Consider the following 12,618-nt stretch of genomic DNA (forward strand, 5'->3'; position numbering starts at 1 on the left):
GCTAAGACTTTAATTTTTTAATGCCAAATAAATATTATCATGAATTAATAGATCAGCACAAAAAAGTTGTTACTTGGTTGCTGTGCTTATTTAGTAAAATTTTAAATGAAATAAAATATATTGTAATATAAAGCTACAGCTTAAGTGTTTCAGTAAAATTTTCTTTCATACTCTCCTGTTCCATCAGATATAGATATACTAATACTAATGTTATACTAATCTTAACAGACTATAAGTTACATCATCTAATAAATTAAATTGACATACAGCTTATACAAATCAATGCAATCAATTATGACAATGCCAATAAGTCAAAAGTTACTACTCAAACAACTTTATAAATGAATAATTTAATGTCTTTACATTGTAGAAGGATTTGAGTGAATGCTACATCTTCTGTATTATCACTTGAAATTTACATGCTGGCATTGCTGACACTTCAGCTGTTAACGATACTTTTTATCCCCAAATTTGATAAGCCACCTCTGATTAAACCACATGTAAATGCTAAATACTTTGGTGCATGATCTAAATGCTGTTTTTCTGCAGACATCTGAGTCAGGAGTTGAAATTTCTTGTCTTGAAGTACATAGATGCCCTGATGATTTGTCCTTAGATTATCAATTTGTTTCTTGAAAACAGTGGTCCAAAAATCTTTGCAAATGAACTTCATGATATCTAATTCATCCTTGAATCTTGCAGTGTCCTTTGTAAACCTTTTTATCAATCCTTGTCCCACTCTAAAACCCATGTTCTCCAACTTAGTTATGCATCTTCCATTTTCCACCTCCCCCTGATCCGTGGACTTGTACATGCCCGTCACCATCTCATTGTGTAGAAGCAAGAAGAGCACCTCATCTGCCATTTCCTGCTTCTTCTCTAGGGCCCCGGGGCCCTAAGGCGGAGGCCGGGACCTTGCACGGCCGGGGCAGTAAGTCTGCAGCACCCCCGGGGCCGCCGCTGCGCCCCGCTGCACCAGGAGGCCCAGGCTGCGGGCCGGGCATGGGCTTCACCGTGCTCCAAGGCGCCGGTGCAGGCTAGGGCCTAACTCTTTTTTTAAAAACTGTTTAGCATTTTATGTGTTTTCCAATTATATACAATAGTAATAAGTACCCATCATTTTTTGCAAGGCTCTGAATTCTATGATTCCGCCCACCTTTCCACCCCCCTGAAGGCTGTCTGACAATCTCTACATTTTTTCCATGCCATACATTGATGTAAATTGAATGTTGTAAGAGTTAATATAAGAATAAACATGAAGTCCCTCCCCCCCAGAAGATGGGAAGCCTCAAGAAGAGAGTAAGAGTGATTTTCTTTCCCTACCATAAGTCCACCAGAGAAGTTGCTTCAATATTTTTCCCTCAGTTGCTATTACTAGCTGTACCTCCACTCTATTCATCCCCCACTCTCATTTATTCTTTCTCTCCCTCTTTTCATTCTGGCCCTGTCCAAAAGTGCAACAGCATCTGAGTACCCTCTTGCTCGATCTTCCCTCTCTTCTATCACCTATTCCTCCTTCCCTCCCCTTCCCCCATTCTCTCTCATTCTGTCCCTTTCCTCCCATTCTTCTCCAGAGCAAGACAGAGTTCCTCACCCTCTTAAGTGTGTATGTCATTTCCTTCCTGAGCCATTTCCAATGAGAATGAAGGCTCACTCATTCCCCTTGCCTTTCTCCCTCCCCTCCATTGAAAAATACTTTTTTTTGACTCTTATGTGAAATCTCTCATATTCTTCTTCATCTCCTTTTCCTTCCTCCAAGTACATTCCCCCATTGCCCACTGACTCCATCCCTTTACCATATCATACCAATATATTCTGTTCCTTCCCATGTCCTGTCTATATATATACTCCTTCTAATAGCTCTTATAAATGAGAAAGTTCATATGAGTTATCAATATCTTCTTCCCATGCAGGAATACCAACAGTTCAACATCATCAAGTTCCTCACAGTTAGTTTCTCTCTTCCATTCCCTCTATGATTCATCCTAGTCCTGTACTTGGAGATCAAACTTTCTATTAAGCTCTGATTTACTCATTAGGAAAGTTGGAAAGTCCCCTGTTTCATTGAAAATCCATCTTTTCCCCTGAAATAGGATGTTCAGTTTTGCTGCGTAGTTGATTCTCGGTTGTAAAACAAGATCTTTTGACTTCCCCAATATAATATTCCATTCCCTATGAGCCCTCGATGTAGATGTTTCCAGATCCTGTATAATCCTGATTATGGAGCCTTGGTAGTTGAATTGTCTGTTTCTGGCAGCTTTTAGAATTTTCTCTTTGATTTGGAAGTTTTGGAATTTGGCTATAATATCCCTGGAAGTTTTTCTTTTGGAATCCCTTTCAGGAGATGACTGGTGAATTTTCTCGATTTCTATTTTATCATCTGCTTCTAGGATCTCAGGGCAGTTTAGCTATATTATTTCTTGAAAAATGAAGTCTAGACTCTTCTCCTGGTTGTGGCTTTCAGATAGTCCAATAATTTTCAAATTATTTTTTCTCAATCTGTTTTCGAGGTTGGTTGGTTTTCCAATGAGATATTTCACATTTTCTTCTAATTTTGGGGGGTTTTTGGAAGAATTATATTTCTTCCTGATTTCTTGAAAATTCATCAGCTTCCTTTAGTTCCATTTTGCATTTGAAAGAGTTATTTTCTTCAGAGAACTTTATCTCCTTTCCTAGCTGACCAATACTTCTTTTTAAGGCATTCGTCTCCTCATTTGCCTTTTGTGTTGCTTTTCCCATTAGGCCTAAACTGATTTTTAACATATTATTTTCTTCAGTATTTTTTGATATATCTTTCACCAAGCTTTTGATTTGGTTTTCATGATTTTTCTGCATCACTCTCATTTCTCCTCCCAATTTTTCCTCTACCACCCTTAATTCCTTTTCAAAGTCATTTTTGAGCTCATCCACAGTCTGAGCCCATTTTCTATTTCTCTTGGAGGTTTTGGATACAGGAACTTCGATTTTGTCATCATCTGAATATTTGTTTAGATCTTCCATGGGACTGAAGTAATTCTCCATGGTTAGATTCTTCTTTTTTCTGTTGTTCACTCATTTCCTCATTCCAAGGCTAATTTACAGCATTTCCAAGGATTTGGGGGTGTTTTGGGGGGGTCACCCCACTGGGACCTTTATTCCTTCAAGGTCCTATGCTCTCTAGCCTGTGCTTTGATATGTAGATGATGCCGGGACTTCCCTCTGCCCTGGGGCTATAAGGAGAGATCCAGCTTGGTTAATTAGTATGGAAGCCCACAATGTAATATTTAAATGTAGGCAAACAGCAGTATCCTACTCTGAGGAGAGCAGAGAGATCTCTGCAGAATTCCCTTATTGTCTCTAGGGGTGTAGGCTGCTTTCTCCCGATTCTCACTGCAGGTTCTGTGGTTGGTGCTCCTCACTCCATGCTCACCCAGGTGCAGCAAATTTCTCAACCTGCCCCTTCAAGCTGTTGTTGGTGATTGCTGGGCTGGACTGGGCCGCAGCTTTTTTTTCCAACCTCTGGTCCTCGTGAAGCATACCTTTTCCATGAAACTTCTAAGGTATCTTGGACTGGAAAATGTATTTCTGTGCGTTCTGCCCCCTCTAAATTTTGGCTAGAACCATTCTTTGTTTTTTGGGGGTTTGGGGGGTTGGAGTTCTCAAGGAATGCTGCCTTCATGCTGCCATCTTTGCTCCACCCCACCCCACACCCTGGAGAATTGTAACTCTAACAGAAAAATATACCTAGCCAGAAGTGATGGACACTCATGACTTATCCATGAGACTGCTATCCAATGGGATGAAACTGGCTATAACCCTACTTGGGAGAAAGACTATAATAACTTTCAAGAATTATAACTCTATTAGATAGAATATAATTAGAAGTGATGAATACTTAGAATTTTCTATTACTCAGAATGATTTAAAAACTCTTCCTCCTTAAAAAGGAGGACAGGAAGGAGATGGGAGGAGGGAGTGGACTGAATGGTGAAAATCTCATTACATTAAGAGGTACAAAAGACCTGTGGTGTGGTAATAGAGCGGTAGAAGGAAGTAGATGAGAAACACCTTAATCTTCCTCTCATCAGTTTTGGCTTAAAGTTAACACACTCAGTTAACTTAAAAAACATCTTACCTTTCAAGTATTAAAAGGGGAAAAGGGGAGGTGGAAAGAGACAAGAGGGGTAGAAAAAGGGGAACTAAGAGCAGGACGGGAAGGGAAAAGGGAAAGGGGAAAGAAAGGGAAGGGGTGGATAAAGGAGGCCAAACATATCAAAGGGGATGGTTTTCAGAAGCAGAACACTGGGGAAAAGGGATAAAGCAGAAAAAATGGGGAAAATAAAAACAGAGGGAAGATAGCATAGAGGACAATAAAGAATTAGTAATCATAACTTTGAATGTGAATGGGATGAACTCTCCCTTAAAATGTAAGCAAATAGCAGAATGGATTAAAAACCAGAATCCTACAATATGCTGCTTACAAGAAACTCATTGGAAGTAGAGAGATACATATAGAGTAAAGGTAAAAGGTTGGAGCAAAATATATCTTGTTTCAGCTGAAGTAAAAAAAAATCAAGGGTAGCAATCCTTATCTCAGAGAAAACAGCTGCAAAAATAGATAGCATTGAAAGAGATAAAAAAGGGAAGTATATCCTCATAAAACGTACCATAAACAATAAAGTGATTTCAATACTGAAAATGTATGCACCCAATGGGATAGCATCCAAATCCTTAGAGGAGAAGCTGAAAGCACTACAGGAAGACATAGACAGCAAAACTCTTTCAGTGAGAGACCTCAACCTCCAACTCTCAGATCTAGATAAACTGAATCATAAAATAAACAAGGAAGAAGTTAAGGAAGTAAATAGATTATTAGAAAAACTAGATATAAAGACTTAGGGAGGAGATTGAATGGGAACAGAAAGGAATATACCCTTGTCTCTGCAGTACATGGCACTTATACTAAAATTGACCATGTCCTAGGGCATAAAAACCTAATAATAAATTGGAGAAAAGCAGAAATAATGAATACATCTTTCACAGATCACAATGCAATATAAATCATATGCAATATTGGGTCAGGGAGACACAGACCCAGAACTAATTGGAAACTGAATAACCTCATTTTAAAGAATAAGTGGATCAAAGAACAAATTATAGAAAGAATTATTTTATCGTAGATAATGAGAATTATGAAACAACATAGCAAAACCTATGGGATTCACTCAACATGGGTGTCAAGGGATAATATATCTTTATATATTATATTATATTATATTATATTACATTACATTACATTACATTATATTATATTATATCTTTAAATGCTTACATGAATAAATTGGAGAAAGAGCAAATTACTGAACTAAACATGCAACTAAAAAATTTAGAGAGAGAAAAAAATTAACCCTCAATTAAATACCAAATAAGAAATTCTAAAAATTAAAGGAGACATTAATAAAAATCAAAAGCAAAAAACTATTGAATTAATAAATACAACCAAGAATTGGTTTTTGATTTTTTAAAAAAAGAAGAAAAACAAATTACTAATATCATAAATAAAAAGGTGAAACTGCCACCAATGAGGAGGAAATTAAAGTAACAATTCAGTATTATTTTGCCTAACTCTATACCAATAAATTTGACAATATAAGTGAAATGGATGGATATTTACAAAAATATAAGTTGCCCAGATTAAATGAAAAGGAGATTAAATACCTACACAACTCTGTCTCAGAAAAAGAAGTTCAACAAGCCATCATTGAATTCCCTAAGAAAATATCTACAGGGCCTGATGGATTCACAAGTGAATTTTACCAAATATTTAAGGAACAATTGGTTCCAATTCTATATAGACTCTTTGGGAAAATAGGGGAAGACGACACTCTGCCTAACTCTTTCTATGATACCAATATGTTGCTGATATCTAAACCAGGAAGAGTTTAATAGAGAAAGAAAATCATAGACCTATCTCTCTGATGAATATAGATGCAAAAATCTTAAATAAAATCCTAGCAAAACGATTACAAGTTATCACTGAGATAATATGTTTGGACAAAGTAAGATTCATCACAGGAATGCAGGGTTGGTTCAATATTAGGAAAACTGTTAATATAATTATATCAACAACAAACTTATCAGAAATCATATGACTATGTAAATAGAAGTTGAATAATCTTTTTACAAAATACAGCACCCATTCCTACTAAAAATGCTAGAGAGTGTAGGAATAAATGGACTGTTCCTTTGAATAATAAGCAGTATCTATCTGAAACCATAAACAAGCATTATATTCAATAGGGAAAGGCTAGAGGCATTGCCAATAAGATCAGGGGTGAAGCAAGAATGACCATTATCACCACTACTATACAATATCATATTATAAATGTTAGTTTCAGCAATAATAGAAGAAAAAGAAATTGAAGGAATTAGAATTGGGAAGGAAGAGAAAAAACTCTCACTCTTTGCAGATGACATGATGGTCTACCTAGAGAATCCCAAGAAATCATCTAAAAAACTATTGGAAACAATTAGCAAATTTAGAAAAGTTGAAGGATATAAAATAAATCCTCATAAATCCGTAACATTTACATATATGTATATATATATATGTATATATATATATATATATGACTAGCAAGATATAGTAGGAAGATCTAGAAAGAGACATCCCATTCAAGGTAACCTCAGACAGTATAAAATACCTGAGAGTTTATTGGCCAAGGCAGATTCAGAAACTCTTTGAAAACAATTATAAAACACTCTTCACACAAATTAAATCATATTTAAATAACTGGGAAATTATCAACTACTCATGGATAGGTCAAACTAATATAATAAAAATCACAATTCTACCAAAACTAAACTACCTGTTTATTGACCTATCAATCAAAATTCCAAAAAATTACTTTAATGAGTTAGAAAAAGTTGTAAGTAAATTCATATGGAAAGATAAAAAGTCAAGAATTTCCATGGATTTAATGAGAAAAAGTACAAATAAGGTGCCTTAGCCCTACCAGATCTAAAATTATATTATAAAGCATCAGTCATCAAAACTGTCTGGTATTGGTTAAGAAATAGAGTGGTGGACCAGTGTAATAGACTAGATGGAAAAGCAGGAGACAATTATAGTAATCTGCTGTTTGATAAACCCAAAGAGTCCAGCTATTGGGATAAAAACTCTCTCTTTGATAAAAACTGTTGGGAAAATTGGAAGTTAGTATGGAAGAAACTTAGATTAGATCAACACCTAACACCCTTTACCAAGATAAGATCCAAATGGATATAAGATTTAGACATAAAAAACAACACTACAAGCAAACTAGAAGATCAAGGACTAGTTTACCTGTCAGATCTATGGAAAGGGAAGTAGTTTATGACTAAGGAAGACTTGGAGAAGATCACTAAAAACAAACTAGATTATTTTGATTACATGAAATTAAAAAAGCTTTTGCACAGACCAAACCATTGTAACCAAGATCAAAAGAAATACAGTTAACTGGGAAACAATCTTTACAACTAATGTTCCTGACAAAGGATTCATTTCTACAATATATAAAGAAATGAGTCAAATTATAAAAAAGCCATTCCCCAATTGACAAATGGTCAAAGGATATGCAAAGGCAATTTACAGATGAAGAGATCAAAGTAATCTATAGCCATATGAAAAAATGTTCTAAATCATTATTTGAAAAATGCACATTAAAGCTTCTCTGAGGTACCACCTCACACCTCTCAGATTGGCTAGTATGACCAGAAAGGATAATGATCATTGTTAGAAGGGATGTGGGAAATCTGGGACACTATTACACTGTTGGTGGAGCTGTGAACTCATCCAACCCTTCTGGAGAGCTATTTGGAACTATGCCCCAAGGGCAACAAAAATGTGCATACCCTTTGACCCAGCAATACCACTATTGGGTCTATACCATGAAGAGATGATGAAAAATGGTAAAAAACATTACCTGTTCAAAAATTTTATTTGCAGCCCTGTTTGTGGTGGCAAAGATTTGGAAATCAAGTAAATATCCTTCAATTGGGGAATGGCTTAGCAAACTGTGGTATATATATGTCATGGAACATTATTTTTCTATTAGAAACTAGGAGGGATCGAAATTCAGGGAAGCCTGGAGGGATTTGCATGAACTGATGCTGAGTGCAACTGATGCTAAGAGCAACATGGGCGCAATGATCAACCTTGATGAATTCACTCATTTCATCAGTGCAACAATCAGGGACATTTTGGGTCTGTCTGCAATAGAGAATACCATGTATATCCAGAGAAATAACTGTGGAGTTTGAAAAAAGACCTTAAATTTAGAAAAAAAAAACTTGATCTCTTATTGTCTGATCTTGCTATCTCTTATACTTTGTTTCTTCCTTAATGATATGATTTCTCTCTCATCATATTAAATTAGGATCAATGTATACCGTGGAAACAATGTAAAGACTGGCAAATTTCCTTCTGTTGGGGGTGGGGGGAGGGAAGTAAGATTAGGGGAAATATTGTAAAACTCAAAATAAATAAAATCTTTAAAAGAAAAAGAAAATTCACATTTCATTAATGTAATTAATTCATCAAAAATAGTATGTTTTTTCAATTTCTTTTACTTTTGAATTTTTGTTTTATTTACAACTGGAACAAAGTTTATTAGTGAGAAACTAGGAGGGAAGAATAGATGAAGAAGAAAGATTTTCCTAATCTCATAATGGGTGTAATAAAAAAATAGTACTAATAAGAAATATATCTGTAACTATAAGAATTTAGGTAGTGCTGTCTGAGGGGAATGAAAGTAGATGATGGAGTGCCATATTTGGGTGGAGGGTTTTTTATGGAACTTTTATAGTGAGGAGTTTCTATTATTATAGAGTTGAAAGTTGATTGAGGTATTTGATTATGAAGAGCAATAATTAAGGTCTTACCAAAATTAAGAATGGAAATTTATGTTATATTAGCCAATGATATGTATAGGATTTTTTAAAATTATATTTATTTTCATCCATATGCATGTGTATATTTTTAAGTTACAAAATTTACTTTCACTCTCCCTTCCCATCACCCTCCACTCAACTACAAACAGGTTAACATTGTATGTACATATTTTTGATAAATATGTTTATAAATTAGTCACTAGAATCATACATAAGAGATAATTTTATAAAGTGTTAATCAGATTCTGAAGGGTTTTTTGTTGTTTTTTGTTTTGTTTTTCTTCCTCTTATGTATAATATTATAAAGTGTTAACTATGTGATGGGGGGGAAGAGAAAGAATAATGGAGAAACCTTTTTTAAAAAGCAATACTTTGGGGCAGCTAGGTGATGCATTGGATATAGCACTGGCCCTGGAGTCAGGAGTACCTGAGTTCAAATGCAGCTTCAGACAATAATTGCCTAGGTGTGCTACCTTGGACCAGTGATTTAACCCATTGCCTTAAATAAACAAATTTTTAAAATTAAAAAAAGATGCTATGGAAATGTTTAAAAAAAAGAAAAAAAGTACTTGGCTAACAGAAAAATAAACAGATTGTTTTCAAAGAATCATAAATCTGAAGTTAGTTGGGCAAGGAGATAACTGCTATATTGTGAAGATTCTAGGTTTTCCATCTTCTCTGTATGGATCATCTAACTTTTCAGATATCTTAGCCTATCCTTATGACAATGATCAACACTAGTCAGATTTTTGTCTTCCTTCTTTCCTCCAGGATGAAAGGTCAGATGATATTTTGTCCCTACAATTGGAGTCACTCAGTTCCCATCGCTTTCAAACCTTTTACAAACATATTTTGAGACACTTACTATATATGCTTATAGATATGATATCTAATATCTAATTATCAAAATAAATTGAAAGTAGTATATTAACATTATTTTGAGCAAAAAGGGATACTGTGATACATCACTTTAAGTTGAAACAATTTATCAATTACCAAATAAATATCTTGAAAGACATTAAATAATAGCTAGAATCAGAATCCTAATATTTGTCTTGAACTCTGATGACAAATCCAGTCTTTAAAATATCCTGTAGAACTTGCCCAATAATCTTTTACTAAAAGCACCAGTATGTCTAATGCCTTATCTAAGATCTCAAATGTGTAATTAGATTGTTTTGGAGGTAGGATTCTGTCAGTTACTCAGATCATTTTCAGTAAATGTTTACTTTTTCCTCCACTTAATTAGTCTGTCTGTCAGGAATGGGTTTTTTTTCTGAACAGTTAGGAAGCTTGAGAAAAAAATGGTATATTTAGGAATCCAGTGTTATGATCTCTCATTGTGACTTGCTATCCTGTTTCTACTTTACTTTGATGCCAATAATCAAATTTTCATTTCATGCATTTACTTCTTGGGAATTGTCTAATGATACAAATCAGACCTTGAGTCATTTTCTTGATCATATAGATATTATAAAGTGATAGAGAAAATGTTAATCTAAATGGAAATTAAAAATATTTTATGCACATTTTTATATGCAAAAGAGGAGAGCAGATTGTGAAACAATTGTCATAATAGTCCTTTTTTTTAAAATGACCTTCAGCAGTAGGAGACTGTTGTCAAGTTAAGAAAAATATGGTGCTATAACCCAATGATCAGCTATCAGAGAATAGGGAGGAAGTGTAGTACAGAAAACATTGACTTTGGATTGAGAAGAACTATGTTCAATTCCCTCTTTTAATGATTGTATTTTTCATGACTTTCCAATTTTAAGCTCCGTGATACTCATTTTTCTTCTTTTTATTGGTATTTTATTTTATTTTTTAATTACATGTTATGAAACTTTTTCAATGTTCATCCACTTGTAAATTTTTGTTACATTTGTACACCATTTTTCTATCACCCTCCCTCCCCTCTGTGGCTCACAGTCTGGTGAAAGTTGTACATGTACATCTGTGTATATGTGTTTATACATTATTATAATTTAGTGGCTTATTCTGTGGGGTTTTTTCTTTTTTTTTACTTCTGGATGTGGGTGACATTGTCTGTAACAGGTCTCCCAAAGTTATCCTATCTCTTTAAGCTGATGAGAGGAGCTGCATCCATCACAGTTGATCAACTCACAATGATGTTAATGTATACAAATGTTCTTTTGATTCTGCTCCCTTTCTTAACATCAGTTTGTTTAATTCTTTCCATGCTTCTCTAAAATCTGACTATCATAGTTTCTTATAGAACAATGACAATCCATAAAATTCTTGTACTATACCTTGTTCAGTCATTCCTCAATTGATGGACATCCCCTCAATTTTCAGTTCTTTACTACTATTAAAAGAGCTGCTATGAATATTTTTGAACATGCAAGACTTTTCCCATTTTTCATGATTTCTTTTGGATATAGGCCTAGAAAATTGGAATTGTTGGGTCAAAGGTATAAACAATTTTATCACTCTTTGGGCATAGTTCCATATTGCTTTTCAGAATGGTTAGATTCCTTGACAACTCCACCAGCAAAGCATTAATGTCCCAAATCTTCCCACAACCTCTCCAAGATTATCATTTTCCCTTTTTCTTATCTTGGCCAATCTGATAGGTTTGACGCAATTCCTCAGTGTTGTTTTAATTTGCATTTCTCTAATCAATAATGATTTGGAACTTTTTTCATATGATTATATATATAGCTTTAATTTCTTTATATGTTTTGGTTTTTACCCCTTTCTGTTTATCTTATTATGTATCTCTTGAGTCTTATATTTGAAGATTGAATTTTCTTTTCAATTCTGATCTTTTTAAGTGGAAATTTTGCAAGTTCTCTATTTCATTGAACATCCATCTTTTCATCTGATAGAATATGCTGAATTTTGCAGGGTAGTTAAGTCTTGGTTATAAACCAAGGTTCTCTGCCCTCCAAAATGTCATATTCCAGGCCCTCTGTTTCTCTAATATTGAAGCTGAGAAGTCTTGTTTAATTCTGATTCTGCTGCTTTGTATTTAATTTAATTTTGGGAGGCTGCTTGCAGTATTTTCACTTTTAATCGAGAATTATGGAATTTTCCTATGATATCCCTTGGATTTTTTTTTAATTCTGGGATCTTCCTGGAGCCATTTTGTATATTCTTTCAAGGACTATTTTGTCTTCTTGATCTAGTATATTAGTGTAATTTTCCATGATAATTTCCTGTAAGATATTTTCCAGGCTCTTTTTTGATCTAGGCTTTTGATAATTCCTAAATTATCCCTCCTAGATATATTTTCCAGGTTGGTTGTTCTTCCCAGAAGGTACTTTACATTTTTTGCAATTTTTTCAGTCTTTTGATGGAATCTTGGTGTCTCATAATATCATTAGTTTCTATTTGTTCCATTCTAATTTTTAGGATTTTATTTTCTTCAGTTTACTTTTGTTTCCTTTTTTCCATTTGGTTAATTTACTTTAAATGTTGTTCTTTTTCTTTTCCAGTAAGTTAATTTTATTTTAATGAGCTGCATTCCTTTTCTAGTTGGTTGATTTTTTTGATTAGTTCTTTTTTATAGGTCATTTTTACTTTTTCAAGGAATTGATTTCTTCGGTCAATTTTTCATAATCCTCCTGCATATGGCTCTCATTTTCTTTTTTCCATTCTTCTTTCTCCCTTCTTTGGTTTTTAAAATCTTTTAAAATCTTTCATGATGTTTTGGATTTGAGTCCAATTTATAAAAACACCTTTGAG

General features: G+C 34.2%; 1 protein-coding gene and 1 pseudogene across 4 annotated transcripts in view; one reads left to right on the top strand and one right to left on the bottom strand.

The window, feature by feature from the left end:
- FSTL4 (follistatin like 4) overlaps positions 1-12,618 on the top strand; it is an 821,307-nt gene that overhangs the window by 186,948 nt on the left and 621,741 nt on the right. The gene's annotated exons all lie outside the window — the stretch shown is intronic.
- Positions 440-865, bottom strand: LOC141506635 (trafficking protein particle complex subunit 6B pseudogene; annotated as a pseudogene).

This window comes from Macrotis lagotis, chromosome 1 (assembly GCF_037893015.1).
Source record: "Macrotis lagotis isolate mMagLag1 chromosome 1, bilby.v1.9.chrom.fasta, whole genome shotgun sequence".
Taxonomy (NCBI): Eukaryota; Metazoa; Chordata; class Mammalia; order Peramelemorphia; family Peramelidae; genus Macrotis; species Macrotis lagotis.